This window comes from Urocitellus parryii, chromosome 5 (assembly GCF_045843805.1).
Source record: "Urocitellus parryii isolate mUroPar1 chromosome 5, mUroPar1.hap1, whole genome shotgun sequence".
In the NCBI taxonomy this organism is placed as follows: Eukaryota; Metazoa; Chordata; class Mammalia; order Rodentia; family Sciuridae; genus Urocitellus; species Urocitellus parryii.
This window is the reverse complement of record NC_135535.1, coordinates 103,505,902-103,528,073: the sequence shown is the minus strand read 5'-3', so window position 1 is coordinate 103,528,073 and position 22,172 is coordinate 103,505,902. Positions and strand designations below refer to the sequence as shown.

The 22,172-nt window shown below is 33.1% G+C and overlaps 1 non-coding gene across 1 annotated transcript; it reads left to right on the top strand.

Moving 5' to 3' along the window:
• Positions 1-4,982: 4,982 nt before the first annotated feature.
• On the top strand, positions 4,983-5,087 carry LOC113201648 (U6 spliceosomal RNA). Its single transcript, XR_003303177.1, has one exon. It is a non-coding gene; the product is annotated as a U6 spliceosomal RNA (small nuclear RNA).
• The last annotated feature ends 17,085 nt before the right edge of the window (positions 5,088-22,172 follow it).

Sequence of the window (22,172 nt, the reverse complement as noted above, 5' to 3'; positions counted from 1 at the left end):
TTATTTTGTTACATGTAGATTTCAAATTTTCCCAGCATCATTTGTTGAAAAGGCTTTCTTTTCTCCAATGTACATTTTTGGTGCCTTTGTCTAATATAAGATAACTATAATTATGTGAATTATACTCTGTGTCCTTAGTTCTGTACCATTGATCTACATGTCTATTCTAGTGTCAATACCATGCTGTTTTTGTTACTATTATTTTGTAGTATAGTTTAAGGTCTGTAATAGTAATGCCACCAGCTTCACTCTTCTTGCTAAGGATGCTTTGCCTATTCTGGTCTCTTATTTTTCCAGAGGGAATTTCATGATTGTCTTTTCTATTTCTATATGAAATTTCATTGGGATTTTGATTGGGATTGCATTGAATCTGTATGGTGCTTTTGGAAGTATGGTCATTTTGGCAATTTTAATTCTACCTATCCAAGAACAAGGTAGGTCTTTCCATCTTCTAAGGTCTTCTTTAATTTTTTTCTTTAACATGTAGTAGTTTTTGTTGTAGAGTCTTTCATCTCTTTTATTAAGTTTATTCTCAAGTATTTTATGTTATTTTATTTTTTGAATTTATTGTAAAATTGGTGTGGTTTTCCTAGTTTCTCTTTCAGTGGATTTGTCACTGATGTACAGAAATGCCTTTAATTTATGGGTGTTGATTTTTATATTCAACTACTTTGTTGAATTCATTTATTAGTTCTAGGAGATTTCTGGTAGAATGTTTTGGGTCTTCTAGGTATAGAATCATGTCATTTGCAAATAGTGATAATAAGAGTTTTTCTTTTTCTATCTGTATCCTTTTAATTTCTTTCATCTAATTTCTCTGGCTAGAGTTTCAAGAACTATGTTAAATAGAAGTGGTGAAAGAGGGTATCCCTGTCTTGTTCCAGTTTTTAGATGGAGAGCTTTCAATTTTATTCATTTAGAATGATGTTGGCCTGAGGCATAGCCTAAATAGCCTTTACAATGCTGAGGTATGTTCCTGTTATCCCTAGCTTTTCTAACATTTTGAACATGAAGGGATGTTGTATTTTATCAAATTCCTTCTTAGCATCTATTAAGAAGGTCATATGATTTTTATCTTTGAGTCTATTGATGTGATGAATTACATTTATTGATTTCCATATGTTGAACGAACCTTGCATCCCTGGGATGAACCCAAGATGAACCACAGTGTACTATTTTATTGACATGTTTTTATATTTGATTTGCCAGAACTTTATTGTGAATTTTTGCATCTATGTTTATTAGAGATATTAGTCTGAAAAGAAACAATTGGAGAGGTGAATAAAGAGCCTACAGAATGGAAGCAAATCTTTACCACAAGCACAGCAGATAGAGCACTAATCTCTAGGATATATAAAGCCCTCAAAAATCTTAACACCAACCAACCAACAAACAAACAAAAACCAAATAACCCAATCAATAAATGAGCCAAGGAACTGAACAGACACTTCTTAGAAGAGGATGTACAATTAACCAACAAACATATAAAAAAAGTTCAACATCTCAAGTAATTAAAGAAATGCAAATCCAAACTACTCTAAGATTTTGTCTTGCTCTAGTCAGAATGGTAGCTATCAAGAATACAAACAACAATAAGTGTTGGTGAGGATGTGGGGGAAAAAGGCACACTCATACATTGTTGGTGGGACTGCAAATTGGTGAAGCCAATATGGAAAGCAGTATGGATATTCCTTGGAAACCTGGGAATGGAATGACCACTTGACTCAGCTATCCCACTCCTCAGTTTATACCCAAAGGACTTAAAATAGCATACTTCAGGGACTCAGCCATATCAACACTTATAGCAGCACAATTCATAATAGCTAAGTTGTTGAACCAATCCAGATGCCCTTCAGTAGATGAATGGATAGGAAATCTTTGTTATATATACACAATTGGACACTACTCAGCATTAAAATTGAATAAAATCATGGCATTTGCAAGTAAATGGATGGAGTTGGAAAATATAATGCTAAGTGAAGCAAGCCAGTCCCCCAAAATCATAGAAAAAACAATCATGAAATTCATCTGGAAAAATAAGAGACCCAGAATAGCTAAAGCAATTCTAAGCAGGAAGAGTGAAACAGGTGGTATAGGGATACGAGATTTTAAATTATACTACAGAACAATAGTAACAAAAACAGCATGGTACTGGTACCAAAACAGGTGGGTAGACCAATGGTACAGAATAGAGGACACAGAGACCAATCCACAAAATTACAAAAGGTGCTAAAAGTATGCAATGGAGAAAAGATAGCATCTTCAACAAATGGTGCTCGGAGAACTGGAAATCCAAACGCAACAAAATGAAATTGAAATCCCTTTCTCTCACCATGCACAAAAGTTAACTCAAGATGCATCAAGGAGCTAGGAATCAAACCATAGACTCTATGTCTAATAGAAGAAGAGTTGGCCCTAATCTCCATCACGTGGGGTCGGGCCCCAAATTCCTTAATAGGACACCTATAGCACAAGAGTTAAAATCAAGAATCAACAAATGGGACATATTCAAACTAAAAGTTTTTTTTTTTCTCAGCAAGAGAAATAATATGTGAGGTAAATAAGGAGCCTACCTCCTCAGAACAAATTTTTACACCTCACACTTCAGATAGAGCTCTAATCTCTAGAGTATATAGAGAACTCAAAAAGTTAAACAACAACAAAATAAATAACCCAATCAACAAGTGGATCAAGGACCTGAACAGACACTTCTCAGAGGAGGATATACAATCAATCAACAAATACACGAAAAAATGCTCACCATCTCTAGCAATCAGAGAAATGCAAATTAAAACTACTTTAAGGTACCATCTCACTCCAGTAAGAATGTCAGCCATTATGAAGTCAAATAATAACAAGTGTTGGTGAGGATGTGGGGAAAAAGGTACATTCATACATTGCTGGTGAGACTGCAAATTGATGCAGCCAATTTGGAAAGCAGTATGGAGATTCCTTGGAAAGGTGGGAATGGAACCACCATTTGACCCAGATATTCCCCTTCTCAGACTATACCCAAAAGACCTAAAAAAAAGCATACTACAGGGACACAGCCACATCAATGTTTATAGCAGCTCAATTCACATAGCTAGACTGTGGCATTTGCAAGTAAATGTGGAACCAACCTAGATGTTCTTCAATAGATGAATGGATAAAAAAATGTGGCATTTATACACAATGGACTCAGCACTAAAAAATAACAAGATCATGGCATTTGCAGGGAAATGGATGGCATTAGAGTAGATTATGCTAAGTGAAGTTAGCCAATCCCTAAAAAACAAATGCCGAATGTCTTCTCTGATATAAGCGGGGGTGACTCAAAAGAGTGTAGGGAGGAAGAGCATAAGACTATTACCACTAAATAGGGAAGAGAGGTGGGAAGGAATGGGAGGGAGAAGGGGAATTGCACAGAAGATGGAAGGAGACCCTCATCATTATACAAAATACATGTGATTATGTGAGGGGGAAGAAAAAAAAAGAGAGAATGTGTCATGTTAGATTGGGTAGACAGAGGTGATGGGAGGGGAGGGGTGGGGATAGGAAGGGCAGCAGAATAAAATAGACACTAGTATTGCTGTAAGTATATACGTGGCCATATAACCAATGGAATTCTGCAACCTGTACACTTGGAAAAATGAGCCATTATACCCCATTTGATTCAAATGTATGATATGTCAAGATCATTGTACTATCATGAGCAACTAAAAAAAAAGAAAAATTGTGCTCTATATGTCTAATATGAAATGAATTGCATTCTACCATCATGTATAACAAATTGGAATAAATAAACAATTTAATTTTAAAAAAGTATAGACTAATAAGAACTAAGAGACATATATAGACACTCCACCCCAAAGTAGAAAAATAGACATTTTTCTCAAGTACACATGGAACTTCTTTGGGGATAGAAGATATTTTAGGATACAAGAAGTCATCAAAATCAAGAAAATAGAAATTATATTATAATCCTCTAAATGTTATCCCCTGAAAGTTCACATGTGAGAAATGAAAGAAAGTTTGGAGGAGAAATGATTGGGTTATACTCTTAACCTAATCATCGAATTAATCCATAATGGGATTAACTGAGTGGTAACTGGAGGCAGGTGGGGTGTGGCTAGAGGAGGTGGTTCATTTGGGGCTGGGCTATGAAGTAAATATTTTATATCTGGCCAGTGGAGTCTCTCTCTGTTTCCTGATCATCATGTGAGCTAATTCTCTCTGCCACAATATTCTGCCATGATGTCCTGCCTAACCTCAAGTGCAAGGAATGGAGTCAGCTGCCTATGGATTGAGACCTCTGAAACTGTGAGCCCTTAAATAAACCTTTCCTCCTCTACAATTGTTCTGGCTGGGCCCTTAGTCACAGCAGTGAAAAAGCTGACTAAAACATATACAAAGTACCCTTCCAAACATAACGAAAAGGAGATAGAAATCAGTAGCACAAGGAAAACTGGAATATTCAGAATTTGTGGAAATTAAGCACAAAGATTCAAGGAAAATGTATAAGGAAACATTGACACAGTGAAACCAAAAATACAACATACCAAAATTTGTGGATCCAACAAAAGCTATGCTAAAAAAATAGGGTAGTTAATAACTGCAAATGCATATATTAAAAAAGCCCAAATCAATGCTATAACTTGGCATCTCAAGAACTTTTAAGTCAAGCAGAGAAAGGAAATAACAAAGATTATAGGAGACACAAATAAATTAGGAGAGCAATTTGGAAAAAAAATGTAAAAACGGGAGACTTAGTTTTTGAAAGAATTGACAAAATTGCCAAACCATTAGCCAGATAAACTAAGGAAAAAGAGAAAATCAAATAATTTAAATCAGGAAAGAAAGAAAGGATACAAATCCAATCAAAATCACATGAATAGAAAAGATTCTAAGAGAACACAGTCAATAATTGTATGACATCAAACTAGATAATCTAAAAATATTGGATAAAATCCTTAACACACAAAACCTATCAAGACTGAATTGTGCTCACTTCAACAGCACATATACTAAAATTGGAACAATAGAGAAGATTTGCATAGCCTCTGCTCAAGGATTACACTCAAATTTGTGAAGCCTTCCATATTAAAAAAAAATTGAATCATGAAAAAAAAAAGAAAATCTGGACAATAGTAAATAGGGAAACTGAATTAGTGATCAAAGGTGATCAAATATCTCCCACCAATAACAATGAATAACAATGAACTATCTAAAAAATAAATTCAGAAAACAAAACATTACAATGTCATAAAAAATAAAATACTTAGGAATAAGTCTAACCAAGGAGGTGAGACATTTATAAGCTGAAAATACTGATCAAAAGGGACAAAAGAGCAATAAATCCTGTGTTCATGAATTGAAATAATTTAATATTAAGAAAAAGGTTCAGTACAATTTCTATTAAAATAGTTTTTTTTACATAAACAGAAAAAGCGCTCCTAAAATGCATATGAAACAACAACTAACTCCAAACCAAATGCAAACTTGAGTGAGAAGAACAAAGATGGAAGCACCATACTTCCTGATTTCAGATTACATTACAAAAGTATAGTAATCATAATAGTGTTCTACTGGCATTAAAAATAAACATATGGATAAATAGAACGGAGCAGACTCTAGAGGTGAACCTGTGCATATATGGTCAACTACTTTTCTAAAAGGCACCAAGAATACTTTAGGAAATTATAATTCCTTCAATAAATTGTGTTGGGAAAACTGTGTATCAACATGCAAAAGAACTAAATCAGACTCTAATACCATACATAGAAATTACCTCCAAATGGATTAAAGATTTTAAGACTTGAAACCATGAAAGTTAAAAAAAAATTGACATCAATTTTATCAATGAGATCTGTGTTAGATGAAAGTAATAACATGTAGGATTATATCAACTTGAAGGTTTCCTGCACAACAACAACAACAACAACAAATCAACAAAATGAAAAGACAACCTAAGAAATAAAAGAGAATATTTGCAAAATATACACCTTAATAAGAATGAATTCCAAAACATGTTAAGAAACTCTGACAAATCAAGAAGGAAAAAACCCCAAAACTGGTTAAAAGAAATGGGCTCAGGATGTGAACAGACATTTCTCCAAAGACATACTAAAGGCTAATGTGAATATGAAAAGATGTTCAATATCACTAGTCAACTGCAATCCCAAGTTGGGCAAATGAAAATCAAAATCACAGTGAAGGTTTTAGTTCAGCAGTAGAGTGCTTGCCAAGCACATGTGAAGCACTGGGTTCGATACACAGCACCACATAAAAAAAATAATAAAATAAAAGCATTGTGTCCATCTACAACTAAAAATATTTTTAAAATCTCAGTGAGATATCATTTCATACCTGTCAAGATGGCTATTATCAAAACAAATAACAGACATGTTGTTAAAGATGTGAAGAAATTGCAACTCTATACCTTACTGGTAGCAATGTAAATTGGTATAACCCTTATGCAAAACAGTATGGAAGTTCCTCAGATTATCAAAGATGGAACTACCGTAAGATCCAGTAATCCAAATTCCAGATATTTGTCCAAAAGAATGAAAAACAGGATCGTGAATACATATTAGCACTTCCTTGTTTATTGTAACATTGTTTACAATAGTCAAGATGTAGAAACCATCTAAATTTTTATCTATGAATGAATAAAAGGAGATCTTGCCACTTGGGAAAATATGGAAGAACATGGAGGACATTATGCTAAGTGAAATAAGCCAGACATAGTAAAACAAATGCATGATTTTAATTATTTGTGGAATTTAAGTGAAACTCAAACAGAGAATAGAATGGTGATCACCAGAGGTCATGGTACAGAAACAAATAGATAGAGGCTGGTCACAGGTTACAATGGGTTTCTAATCCTGAGAATCTCAAAATGTGATATTACTTCAAATAGGGTCATTTCCAAGTTAAAATAAGTTTATTAGGATGGTGCCTTATTCACTATCTCTGGTATTCTTATAAAATAAGAAAATTTGGAGACACACACAAGAATGCCTTGTGAAGATGAAGGAAGAAACTGGAGCAACACATCAACAAGCCAAAGAATGCCAAAGATCGCTAGCAAATCACCAGAAAATAGAAGAGAGGCATGAAAATGATTCTCTTTTCATAAGTCAATATAAAAGTTTGAAAATAGGCCAAAAGATATTTAATAGACACACAGCTAAAATAAAAAGATTTCACAATACCATGTGATGAGTGATAGAAATTTAATACATTGTTTAAATGTAAAATGGCACTGCAATTCAGAAAACAATTTGACAGTTTTTTTTATAAAGTTAAACAGAAAGGAACCATATAACCTAAAGATTTCTCTCTGAAATAGTTATTCACATGAAATGTTGACACAATATGTGAATATTTATAGCAGCTTTATACATAACTACCCTAAACTGAAAGCCACCCAAATATCCTTCAATTGGGTAATGTATAAACAAATGACAATACATCCAAACAATTACATACATACTATTCAGCAATAGAAACAACTACGTCTGCATAATACATCAGATAAACTTCAAATGCATTGTGGTGAGTGAAAGAAGCAAGACACAAAATATTACATATGGTGTGACTCCATTTACAAGAATTTCTGAAAAAGGCAAAACCATAGAGATGGAAACAGGATTTGGCAGAAAGCTAATTAACTACAAAAAGACACAGGAGCATTTTTTTATGATGAAAGTGTTCTATATATAAATTATGGTGGTGTTTATATGATTGTATGCCTTTGCCAACTCTTGAAGTACTGTACAATAAAAATGGTGAACTTCACTGTGTTATATCTTAATGTAAAACAAAAAAGAGAAAATACAATAAATGTTTCACAATAAAATACAGAATAATATCTTCTGATTTCAGCATAAATAGTTTTCTTAAACAGTATACCAAAACCACAGGGAAAAAAACCCTTTTATATCACTAATACTAAGGTTTAGAATTTCTTTTTATTAAAAGAAACTATTGAGGGCTGGGGATGTGGCTCAAGCTGTAGCGCGCTCGCCTCGCATGTGTGCGGCCCGGGTTCGATCCTCAGCACCACATACCAACAAAGATGTTGTGTCCGCCGAGAACTAAATAAAATAAATATTAAAAATTCTCTCTCTCTCTCTCTCTCCTCTCTCACTCTCTCTTAAAAAAAAAAAAGAAACTATTGAGAAAAGAGAAAGGCATTCCCCAGAATGGTGAAAGATATTTGCAATTCACTTGTCTATGAAGAACTTTATATTTAATCTAGAACATATGAAGAATTCCCAAGTTCAATCAGAAAAGGATAAATAGCTATTAGAATAAATGGGCAAAAGACTTTACAAAGGATAGTTTTCAAATGGCCAATAAACATTTGGAAATTGCTCAATTTCATTAATCCTCAAAGAAATGTAAATCCAGGCCACAATGTGACAACTGCATACCCATCATAAAGATCAAAATGAAAAACCAATAACATAATTCAAAGTATTGTTAAGGATATAGAGCAAACAGATTCTTATGGTTAAGAGAGTATAACTAATATATCAAAAGACATGTATCAAATAGTTACAATATCTCTATTCATGTGGCCTCAAACTATAAAACATGATCAGAAAAATGAATAAAAGATCTTACATTCATATAATGGAATGCTGTAGAGTAAAGAGAGTGAAGGAACTGCAGCTATACTCAACAATATTATAGATAGCTCTTGAAAACAATATATAAAACTAAAAAATCCAGACATAATACCACATGGTTCTATTTATATATTTGCAAATATCAGCCAAGCTGTATTATTAATTGGACATCTAAGCTGTATTTAGATGTCCAGTTATTGATCACATAACGGAAGATATGAAAGAATATCTGAAAGAATGTGAAAATGGGGAATTGGGAATGTCAGTAATGGTTTTTGTCTTGAACTGGATAATGATTACATGAGTATGTTCAGTCTATGAAATTTATAGAAGTGAACAGTGTGACTTTTATATTTTGTACATATTTACACTTAAAAATAAGTTCCAAGTATACTAAAAATCCTCTTCAAAAAACTATAAAAAATCATTTTAAATAACCTAAAAATTAGGAGGAGATAGTAAGAGTATTTAATTCTGAATGCATCCTGTCTCCTGTTTTATTTTCATTTGAATACATTTCCCTCTCCTGTGTTGAGCAGCCCCTAGAATCACAAGTCTGTTCCTTGGCAAAACATGTAAAACTTCAGGCTCTATGGAAATGTTTATAGAGACATTTGTTGTAAACCTATCACCTCTCTGTGCTAAATAAGAGTTTATTTTCAGAGGGCTCCAGGGCAAGGATTAAGTATTGTGAGTTCTAAAGAATGGTTGGCACTTTAGAAATTCTCACTCCAGAGGTGAAGGGCAGCTCAACTCCTTGTGGATGTGGCTTGATTCATGGACTTCCACAGAGCAGAAGAGCATCACTGATTGTGTTTTGTGGAAGTAGATGCTGGATTAGAATTGAGGGTGCAAAATATTTACTGAAGATTAATCCTTTTGAAAATAAATAGAGTTGGGGGTTGATGAGAGAACAGAGTTGTGTAGAGGAAGAATTTAAAACTGTCCTGCAGGCCTAACAAAACCTCAGCTAACTGGGTGGTAAAGGCTGAAGCAGCAAAGACCGAGGTTCAACTTAATAATGAATTGTTCCAATGATATTTTTCTAGCTTATAAAAGGGAAAACAAATCACAGAGCCACAGGGGTCATTATAAACATATTGGGGAAGCCCACCCTCAGATCTTTGCCTTTAAAGTAAAAAACTGTCTCATTCATTTCTCTACCCCCAGAATGATATGAGGCTCAAAATATCTTCAAATCCATAAAATTTTCAAGAAATCAAGAGGATATAAATGGAAAAAGAAATTAATTTCAGCTGTTTTTTTTCAGGAGAAAGCAATCATATATTGATCCATCCATCTTGATTAACCAGAAACAGGTTTTGAAATATGTGATGGACTTTGGAAATGTTGGATTTAGAAAGAGCCTTAAAGGGTACCAGTTAGTTCCATTAACCTATCTCACATACTTCTTGAGAGACAAGTGGTGATGATTCACTGTTAAGCACCGGTATCCAGAGTTCTATGACAGTTGAAACTTACTGTTGACTCAAGTTGGTTGATTGGCACAGGTTGGTACAGATTATAAAAATAAGAAAATGATCCTGAGAATTTGTAATGAGAACAAAAAGGATAAATAAATATGCAGAGAGTTTAAAAAATAAACAATAGGACGGGGGCTGGAAATGAATCAGGGAGGAAAGAGAAACTGATAAGAGAAAATTGGAGTTAGGAAATGAGAGCATGTTAAAAAAAATGAAATGGGTAAAATATCTTTGATGCTCTTCAAAACTTTCTTTGGAGTTTTCCTCTCACCTAAGACAACTGGGTACCCTCACAGAAAGTCTATATGATAATAGCAAAAATTGTATAAGTGGCTAAAAATCTCTTCATACTGTTGCTACTTTTCTTTTTGTCTTCCTAGGCTCTAAGATGGCTGATAAAACGAAACTTTGGGGTGTGGTACCAACCATACTAGAGATGAGCAAAGATCCCACTAACTTCTACATAGGACGAACACTGTGGTTCAGTGTCACTTTTATTTACGTTTCAGTTGTGCATATTGTGAAAATGTCCTGGATTTATGTAGAAACTGACTTCCAGTGCCATGGGAATATTTCTGATGCCTGTCTAGCAGAATGCTACGAGGACCACTTCACCAAACCTATTCTAGGAGTTTGGTATATGGTTGGCTTTGTTTTTACCTCCTTCTTTTTTGTAATGGAGTTTGCTATTCTTCGAGGTATATATAAAGAGAACATGATGTTTAAGAAGCAATCCTTAGAAAGAGAAAACTTAGAAGACAACAATGCAGATGAAGCAAAGAAGGAAGAAGAGATTTTTGACTTGTCCAAAAGAAAGCCCATATTGGCAATGTATCTTGTCTACTTTATGCTACAGATGTCTGTACAGGTGATCTTCTTGGCCATCCTTATGCACTATCAGGAACCACTGATAAGAAAAAAGAGTTGGTGCAGTACCGACTTGTGTCAAGGGCCTTATTTGTGTGTGTTAATGGGGACAGAGGAGAAGAGAATGTCCATAATAATTCTGGCCAGCCTCTCAGTAGTTATCATGACTTTCTGTATTATATTCTTCATTTACTCCATTAATGAATATAGAGTTAAGAGCATAGCTCTTTTTGAGAGATACAAGAGCTCTATAAGATCCTAATAGTAGTCCTGATAATCATCTTTGACAGACTGTGAAATGTTTGTAAAACTGACCTATATGATCTTATATTGAAGCAATACATGCTTTCTTCTTATTATTGTTCATTGATGTTTTTATCTTGGAAAAATAAAACTGGGAAATGTGACAGGATTGCTTTCTTCATATACAAGTAATGAAAGCATAGAAAAAAATGGAATAGTGTTCAGAGTTGTTTAAGGGAGGACTCTGAAGTATTTACCACTATTAGTTTTGATATCCTGATGCAATCAAATCTTAAGGACCATTCTTATAATGCTAAGTGAAGTTAACCAATCCCCAAAACAAATGTCAAATGTTTTCTCTTATATAAGGAGACTGATTCATAGTGAGGTAGGTAAGGAGAGCATGGGATGAATAGATGAACCCTAGATAGAGCAGAGAGGTGGTAGGAGAACTGAGGGAGTAGGGGGTTAGAAATGACAGTGGAATGTGATGAATATCATTTTCCAAAAAATATGTATAAAGACACGAATTGGTGTGAATATACTATGTATACAACCAGAGATATAAAAACTTGTGCTTTATATGTGTAATAAGAATTGTAATGCATTCCACTGTCATATATAAAAATCAATAAAAAATTGAAAGAGCACAGTAAAAAAATAATAATTTAAGTTAAAAGTGAAATAATTACCAGAAAATATCTTAGAGGGAGAAAACCAATGGAAAAATCACAGAAAATCAAACACTATCTCAAAGTTCTTTGGCATGAGTTTAAGAACTGCCTATAGCATTCTTAAAATAATATGTCTTAAGGATTCTTGCTTAAAAACTGCAATACAGATGTTTCTCAAAGAATGATAATAACACATATCTTGTATAAATTCAGAAGGAAAATGGATACAAAAAAGGGAAATGACATTTTAAGGGATTCAAAGTCAATAATTGAGTTTTAAATATTTACAAAGGAAAGGGAAAGAAAGAAAAAAAGCAAATATGTTTTTTATATTTGAACTACATTTTCATTTAGTAGTTTGATTATTAGTGACTTCTTACTTAGTTTCAATGAGTCAAACTATATAAAAATGATTACAATTTGAGAAGCAAATTCTGCCTGGAACAAATGAAACTTTTATTTTGAAAAAGACTAATTGTTAATGTAGCCACATCCATTTATTATTTTGGGAGCCAAAGCAATATGACATGGATCCTCAAAGAGCAAGGGTATTGGTTTCTTGTGAGTCTGGATGAATAATCATTAAATAAACAGCAACTAGAAACATGAGATTAGATGCTGGGTATAGACATATATATTTATAAAGTCAGGCATTGGCATGTAGTAACTATAATGACAACCTGAGAATCCCTTTCAACATATCTAATTTTGAACTATGTCCAAGGTCAATGAGGTGATTTGGCAAAACTAACCCCTGGAGATTAGTGTGCCCTCTATTTTCAGCTCTTACTCTCGCCCTGGCTGTAGATTATGTTTTGGATTATCTCAGATGTCTAAAATTGGCGTGGTGACATTGGTGACTGTAAGACAAAAGCAAAATTTTCTCCACTACCCATTTCAGAAATACATAGATAATATCTTTTTGATAGAAACCAAGCATATATCATGCAATGAGTTTGCTATTCATGGAGAAACACTTATTGGGTCTAATGTCTGTCCAACTTTGTTCACCATCACAGTCCCCCCTTACTATTGCATGAGCAATACTACCCCATAGTATTACATACTTACAAAAAATAGCTGCCTAATGTTGACACTTCCCATTCTCTACACTATTGCCATTTTTTGAGCAAAATTATGTTGACACTTCCATGCTTTGGCTCCCCATTGTTCTAAAAAATAGTAAGCTCTCTGACATTATCTACAAACCTCTATTTTGTTAAGTCCCCACTGAGCAATCCAATCTCATTTTTACTATGACCTCTCACCTCATCTAACATCATACTCTACCCAGCTCTTAACCTTACACATGCAATATTCTCTTTCACCTCTGGGGGTCCTCACCCAAGCTTTAACATCCTATTTGTGATCACCTCCATAAGAGCCCTCACTTCAATGTCTCCACCCATTTAGCGTGTGCAAACTGCCTACCTCTATTGTTGAAAGAGATTCTCAGGTTGTCATTTAGCACTACATGCCAATGCCCTGACTTTATAAATATGCATGCTTATACCTATCATCTAATCTTATGTTTCTAGTTGCTGTTTATTCAATGATTATTCATCCAGATTCACAAGATGTCATTCTCTGTAGGAAGACTTCTTTGTTTTTCCTATTTAAGAGGCTTTATTCTGTGTTCTTAAGTGAGCACAGGAATTACATCACTGCTTACTTATTTGTTTTTGCCATCTATTAAAATGTATCCTCTTCATAGTGGAAATGAATAATTTCCTAGTTTATACCCAAGTCTTGCACATTGCAGGTATTGAGTAATTATTTGAAAACTAAAGTTTTACATGACAAATATTTGCTGCCTCATATGGCAAATATAACTTAAATTTCTTGGCAAATTATTTTAAGAAGTATTAAAAAAATGAAACAATCATGTCATATCCAAAGACAACTTTATCTCTTTTTCTTACCAATCTGTATAACTTCTATTTCCTTTCTTACCTTATTATTTAAACATTCAGTACAATTTTGAATAGGAGTGCTGAGAGGGAACATCCTTGCTTCTTCCTAGTCTCAAGGGAAAATCCATTTTCTCATTATTAAGTAGGATGTCAGCTACAGGATTTTTGTAGTTGTTCTTTATCAAGTAGAGAAAGTTCTCAATTATTACCATGTAGCTGAACAATTTTTTGGTCATAAATAAATATTGAACTTATTAAATGCCTTTTCTGCATTTATTGTCATGATTAAATTACTTTAATTCTTTAGTCTATTGAGGTAATAAATTAATTTATTTTCAAATGATGATCCAGCCTTGCATAGCTGCAAAAATCACGTCATTATAAATCTTTATATGTTGTTGAATTTAATTCTTAAATATTTTGAAAAATTTTGCCTCTACTATCATAAGAGATAATTATTTTATGTGGCATATTTTGTAGTATTTTTGTTTGGTGTTTGTACTAAGACAATGCTAGTCTTATCATATGAGTTAGGAAGTCTTTCCTCTACTTCTATTTTCTGGAAGAGATTTGGTAGCTCTTCTCTCTTAAATGTTTGATTGTTTGTTGTTAGAATATACCAATGAATCAGCTAGCCCAGTGCTTTGAGTTTTAGAAGTTTACTAATCATCAATTCAATTTTATCATTAAATATAAGATATTCAGAGTTCTATTTTTCTTTGTGTGTAGTTTTAGAAGATTTTGTCTTTTAAGGAATGGGTCTGTTTCCTCCAGGTCAAGGTGTAGACATTGGGTTGTTCATAATATTCCTTTAATATTATCCTTCCAATGTCCTTGGCATAAGTAGCAATTATTTCTCTTTCATTTCTGTTACTTGTACTTTGTGTATATAAATATATACAAAATGTATATGTGTGTGTGTATATATATACATATATACATATATATATATTCAACATATCTGTATATAAGTATATACATGTATATCTTATTTTGATTTATTGCATTATTTATATACTCTTATTTTACAATTAGTACTAGCTAAAACTTACTGTATTTACTAGACTGCAATACTAGTGCACACTGATCTTTTAAAGGAAATACCAGCAGTAAGACATATTTAGTATTATTTTCTGCAAATGTCTCATTTTAACACTTTTAGGTATAATCCTATATACTCAGAATGTTTCCTCATTGTATTTGATATTCCCACTCCCTATGCAATTATACTAAATAAGAAACTCCCCTACTAATGCCTGAAATTCCTTAAATGTATCATTATTTCTACCTTAAATATGTCATAGTTGGGAGCTTATTTATTACACTATTCATATGAATATTACTAAGATAACTTTATTACCAATTTTCTATATATAATTATTTCTAAGATACCATTTTAATAGTTTTATGGGTCAGTATTCCTCTTGAAGAGTCATGTTGGTCACTTTATTCTGATCCTCTTACATAACACTAAATCTTAGCAATTATCTTACAGCAGTGTTCAGTGTACTCCTCATTGCTTTTTGTATAGACAATAATACTCTTCTTTTCGATTTTCAATAGTTATTCGACTAGTCCTCTGTTGATAACATTTGCTATTTACAAGTCTTTGTTACCATATATAGTGCTGAAAATAAGTAAACTGATGCATACAACTTATCTGTATTTGACATAATTTAATGTATTACTTTCTATTTTAAAGATATAATTTGATGTAAGTACAGATAGAGATATTTTTTGAATGTCATATAGATATATTAATAGGTATCTTATAATATCTTTTATTTAGGGCATATATTTTTCTCTTTTTATATTTTGGTATATTTTGCCTTTTCTTTAGTACAATTCTCAGGCAAGAGCATGTCTCATGCTTTTTTGATTTGAATATCTTAAATATATTACTTATTACCTTCTATCATAGACTGCTGCTTTTGGAAGGGCTGTTAAGAATCTGAATTTTTTAAAAGAATCTTATAAATAAGTTGACCTTCTTTACTTAATTTCCCTGAGAATATATTTTTTGTTTAAACTCAAATATTGTACTATTTCCTTTTCCTTATTTTTAGTAAAATGTACAATAATTTCAGTGGGGGGGATAGTACTGACTGTCTTTAGCTTTACAACTCTAGAGGTCCCTCTTCCATTGTTTATTCAGAGTAGAAGGAATAAAAGGCATTATATCTCCTGAACTATGCTTTTTTTTTTTGTCCTGCTTCTAATTTTTTTAAAAAGTGGTTTTCACATTACATACTATTACCTATTTTAAAGTGTACAATTCACTGGCATTTTGTGCATTCACAATATCATGCAACCACGTGTCTCTAGTTTCAAAAGCTATTTGCTCGGAAGACTATCTCATTCCCTTTAGTAATTATTCCTATTTCCCCTCCTCTGAAGCTGCTTGTAACTACTATTCTGATATCTCTATGGAACTTCTTGGTCTTGATATTTCATCTAAAAGGAAGTCACACCCTATGTGAACTCTGATGGCCAGCTTCTTTCTCTGAGCATGTTGTTTTCAAAGTTCATTCAAGTGGTATCATGTTCAGCATGTCCTTACTATGGTTGAATAATATTCTATTTTATATATAGATCAGCCTTGCATATCTGTGAGTCCTGCATGCACATTTAACTAACTGTAGGCCAAAAGTATTTGGGGAAAAAAATGTCTACATTGAACATTCACAGACAGTTTTTTTTCCTTATTTTTCCCTAAACAATTCAGTCTGAAAACTATTTACATAGCATTTCCATTGTGTTAAGTGTTGTAAATAATCCAGTGATGATTTCAAGTGTCGGGGGACATGTGTGCCTGTTAAATGCATATACACTATACCATTTTCTATAAGGGATTTAAGCAACCACTGACTTTGGTATCAGTGGGGTTTGGGAGGGCTTCATCCAATCTCCACAGATACTAAGGGACAGTTGCATACGCCAAAATTTGTTTATCTATTCAATCTTTTTGGCGGGAAGGAGGGTTTACTGGTGATTGAACTCAGGGGCACTCAGCCACTGAGCCATAACCCCAGCCCTATTTCATATTTTATTTTAGAGACAGGGTCTCACTGAGTTGTTTAGCACCTCGCTATTGCTGAGGCTGGCTTTGAACCCATGATCCTCCTGCCTCAGCCTCCTGAGCTGCTGCCACACCAGGCTTATCCATTCAATCTTTTGGGATATTTGGGTTGTTTCTACTTTTTGGATATTGTAAATTATGCTTACATAAATATTTAAACTTCTGGGTAGACATGTATTTTCATTTCTTTTTGCTATTAACAGAGGAATATAATCACTATAACGCATAGTAGTTATATATCTAACTTTTTGATGAATTACAAAAACTCTTTTCCACAGTGGCTGCATCATTCTTCATCTCAATAAGAATATGTGAGACGCCCAACCTCTCACATCTTAACTAACACTTGTCATTTCTTATTTTATTTTAAATTATATCTATATCTCACCGGGGATGTGAAGTGCTATATTATGCTTTTATTTGTAATTCCTTAGTGACAAAATGAATATTCTTTCATGTGTTTATTGGATATTTGTGTATATATATATATATATATATATATATATATATATATGAGAGAAATATCTGTTTTGTCCTTTGCCTGATTTGAATTGGATTATTTAACTTTTTGTGGTTAAGTTTACCTATACATTCTAGGTAACTAACCTAAATAGATAAATGATTTGCAAATAGCTTACCCTATTATATAGATTTTTGTACTTCCATGATAATGTTCTTTGACATGCAAAAGACACTTTTTAAAACAAGAATTACAGTGGATCTACAGATCACTTAAGAGAGTATCAACACCTTAACAACATTAAATTCTTGATCCTTGACAACAGAATATCTTTCCATTTAGAAAGGTCTAAATTCCTTTCCGTATATTTTGTGGTTCTCACTGTAATAGTTGTTTATCTTTTTAATTAAATTCATCCCTAAGGTTTTTTCCTTTTGTATGCTATACTAAATAAGTGTGTTTCAATATCTTTTTTGGGTTCTCATTGCTGGTGTACAGAAATGTAACTGTTTTTGTATGTTTATATTGTACCAGTTTTGTAAATTGATGTTGAGCAACTTTGCTGAATTCATTTATAACATCCATTACCTCTTGTAGTTTTTGTTGTGAATACTTTAGGATTCTCTGTAGAATTTTGTCAATAGCAAACTTACCTCTTTTTTTTTTTTTGATTCTTTTGTTTCTAACATACTCAGTTTGTGTTATACTATCAGGAATGTTTCCTTTAGTTGAGAGAAAGATTTAGTTTTTTAAATCTAGACAGTCTAAAATACCCCAAATTTTCTAGCATACTTGGATCTTATTTCACAGTGGCTTCATTAGATTTTTTTATGAGTTGAATCCTTCCCAATTCATTCTCAGTTTTAGCAGCTGTTCTCAGATGGTTGTGCCTCATTTTTCAGTGAATATCCCTTGTTCATTAGGTGGTGGTAGGGAGTACTCTTCTCAGAGACATCAGAAGCTCAGTTTCTTTCCCTCTGCTTCCCACAAAACAGATGCTAAACTCTCGTAGATCTTGTCATTATTAACAATTTGTTCTAATTTTCTCATAATTGAAGGCTTGTAGGGAAATGTCACCTAGTTCTGTTGTAAATAAAAGTGCAGAAGATTCCGGGTAGTTTAGTTAATCTACCTGGAATCTTCTGCACCTTCATTCTTAAAACGTCTTCTCCCACTTGATTTCTGGGACAACAGTTTCCTGGTTTTACTGTTACCTTATTTGTCAGTATTGTAGTCAACTTTTCTGTTTACTTATCTTTGCCTTGATCTTCAGATGTTGGTAAATCCTGTGGCCTGGGTTCCAAACCTCCTATCTTCACAGACTAAATTTACATATATAATTAAGTGCAACAATTCCTGTGGGTTTAATGCAATGTGCATGTTGATTTATCCCTTTTTTTGGCCCCAGATCTTGCCTTTCCTGCAGGAGTAAGATTCTAACATCTGTCTACTTGAAATAGTCACTTGTGGGTATAATACTTATCTCAAAAGTTAGCACAATTAAGTAGAATTCTTAATTTTACTTTCAAACCTCTCCTATCCTTTTATTTCTCATCTCAGTAAATGACAGTATCATTCAACTGCTTGTTCTTGTTAAAAACATAAAAGTCCCCACCAGCAATGTATGAGCATACCTTTTTCCCCATATCACATAATATCATAATATTAATATTAATAATATCATATATTATTGTTGTTTGTCTTCATAATAGCTGCCATTCTGACTGGAGTGAGATGATATCTTAAAGTTGTTTTTAATTTGCATTTCTCTTATTGCTAGAGATGATGAATATTTTTTCATATACTTGTTAATTGATTGTATATCCTCTTCTGATAAGTGTCTATTCAGGTACTTGGCCCATTTGTTGAATGGTTTGTTTTTTTGGTGCTTAGAGTTCTTTATATATCTTTGAGATTAGTGCTCTATCTCATGTGTGAGGGGTAAAAATTTGCTCCCAGGATGTAGGCTTTCTGTTCACCTCAGATTGTTTTTTTTTTTTTTTCTGAGAAGAAACTTTTTATTTTGATTCCATCTCATTTATTGATTCTTGGTTTTAGTTCTTATGCTATAGGAGTATTATTAAGGAAGTTGGGGCCTAATCCAACATGATGAAGATTAGGGCCTACTTTTTCTTCTATTAGAAACAGAATTTCTGGTTTAATTCCTAGGTCCTTGATCTACTTTCAATTGAGTTTTGTGTGTGGTGAGAGATAGGAGTATAATTTCATTTTGTTGCATATGGATTTCCAGTTTTCCCAGCACCATTTGTTGAAGAGAATATCTTTTCTCCAATGCATGTTCTTGACACCTTTGTGTAATATAAGATAATTGTAATTTTGTGGGTTAGTATATGTGTCGTCTATTCTGTACCATTGGTCTACCAGTCTGTTTTGGTGCCAATACCATGCTGATTTTGTTACTATTGCTCTGCAGCCAATATGGAAAGCAGTATGGAGATTCCTTGGGAATCTGGGAATGAAACCACCATTGGACCCAGCTATCCCTCTTCTTGTTTTATATCCAAAGGACTTAAAAACATCATAATACAGGGACACAGCCACATCTATGTTTATAGCAGCACAATTCACAATAGCTAAACTGTGGAGCCAACCTAAATGCCTTTCAGAGGATGAATGGATAAAAAATGTGGCATATATACACAATGGAATTTTACTCAGCAATAAAAGAGAATAAAATCATGGCATTTGCAGGTAAATGGATGGCATTGGAGAAGATAATGCTAAGTGAAGTTAGCCAATCCCCCTCCCCCCAAAATACTGAATGTTTTCTCTGATATAAAGAGGCTGACTCATAGTGGGGTAGAGAGGGGGATCATGGGAGGAATAGATGAATTCTAGATAGGGCAGAGGGGTGAGAGGGAATGGGGGAGGGCAGGAGGTTAGCAAGGATGGTGGAATGTGACAGACATCATTATCCAAAGTACATATATGAAGACATGAATTGGTGTCAACATACTTTATATACAACCAGAGATATGAAAAATTGTGCTGTATATATGTAATAAGAATTGTAATGCAATCCACTGTCATTTATTTTTTTAAATCAATAAAAAAGAAAAATAAAATAAAATATACATATAAAACAAAACAAAACATAAAAGTCCTAGGTCTTCTCTTTACAGCATTTACTCAATTCCCAACTCCTGTCAGAAAAACCCTGCATATGAAAATTCTTTCAACTTTTAGACTTTTTACAGCCTTTCTCTGTACTTCAGTATAGGTTCTGATTATACATCTCCTAGCTATCTACAATATGTCTGACTAAACTCCTTTACTCTTCTTTCACCACACTAATGTATTCTTAACACAGCAAACAAAAGAGTTTTATAAAAGAATCCATCAAACTGCCACTATCACTTTTTAAAATTGAATTTCTCATCACACTCAAAATCAACATCTCTAGCAATTAGAGAAATGCAAATCAAAACTAAGATTTCATCTCATTCTAGTGAGAATGGCAATTATCAACAATACAAGAAACAATAAATGTTGGCAAGGATGTGGGGGAAAAGGTACACTCAGACATTGCTTTCAGGACTGAAAATTGTTGCAATCATTATGGAAAGAAGTATGGAGATTCTCCAGGAAACCTGGAATGGAACCACCATTTGACCCAGCTATCCCACTCCTTATTTTATATCCAAAGGACTTTAAATAAGCATATTACAATGATACAGCCACATCAATGTTCATAACAGCTAAATTCAAAATAGTTAAACTATGAAACCAACTTAGATACCCTTCAAAAGATGAATTGATAAAGAAATTGGGGTGTATATATACAATGTAATATTACTCAGCTTTAAAGGAGAATGTAATTATGGTATTTGCAGGTAAATGGATGGAGCTAGAGAATATCTTGCTAAGCAAAATAAGCCAATTACAAAAAACCAAAGGCTGAATATTTTCTCTGATATTCAGATGCTAATTCACAATAAGAGAGGTAGGAAAAATAGAGGTACTTTGCATTAGGCAGAGGGAAGTGAAGGGAGGGGAGGGGTATGAGGGTAGGAAGGATAGAAGGATGAATCAAACAGTATTATCCTACATACATATGACTACACAACTGGTGTGATTCTACATCATGTACAACCAGAAAAATTAGAAGTTATACTCCATTTATTATGTGTCAAAATGCATTCTACTGTCATGGATAACTAATTTGAATAAAAAAATAAAATAAAAAGACATATTACTTTGCATATCCTTGCAAAATCTTACCCCTATCTCTTGAATGTTCTCACCTCATTTTTTCATTCTAAATATGTTATCCCTTTTATTAAAAAAAAGAAACAAAAAAACATTTTTTTCCTCTTAGAGCATGTCTGCACTTTCTGTTCCATCGGTTTGAAATAATATTTCTCTAGCTTTTTACATGTTGTGCTTATTCATTTCATTCAGTTCTTTTTAAAAAATTCACCAGAAACCTTGCCAAATCCATCTTAAACAGGACTCACTCTTTCTACCATTCTCTAGTCATATTCTCTATTTTCTTGATAGCATGATTCACTTCTTAGTATTAGTATTAGTATTCACTCTTAGTATTCACTGCTATATTTGTTTGATTATTGCTTGATATCCCCACAAGAATATTAGATCCTTGAATGCAAATATATTTTTGATATTTATTGATATAGTACTGACAGGTAGATTAACATTTGATTCAAAGAAATGTTGTGAAAATAACAGCTGAATACATAAACATAACCTCTAGGATTTCAATACCCAAATTATGTCTCAAAGACTAGGGATGTTCAACATATAGGAATTACATAATTCATAACAAAGTCAGAACACAAATTGAAGGGCTGGG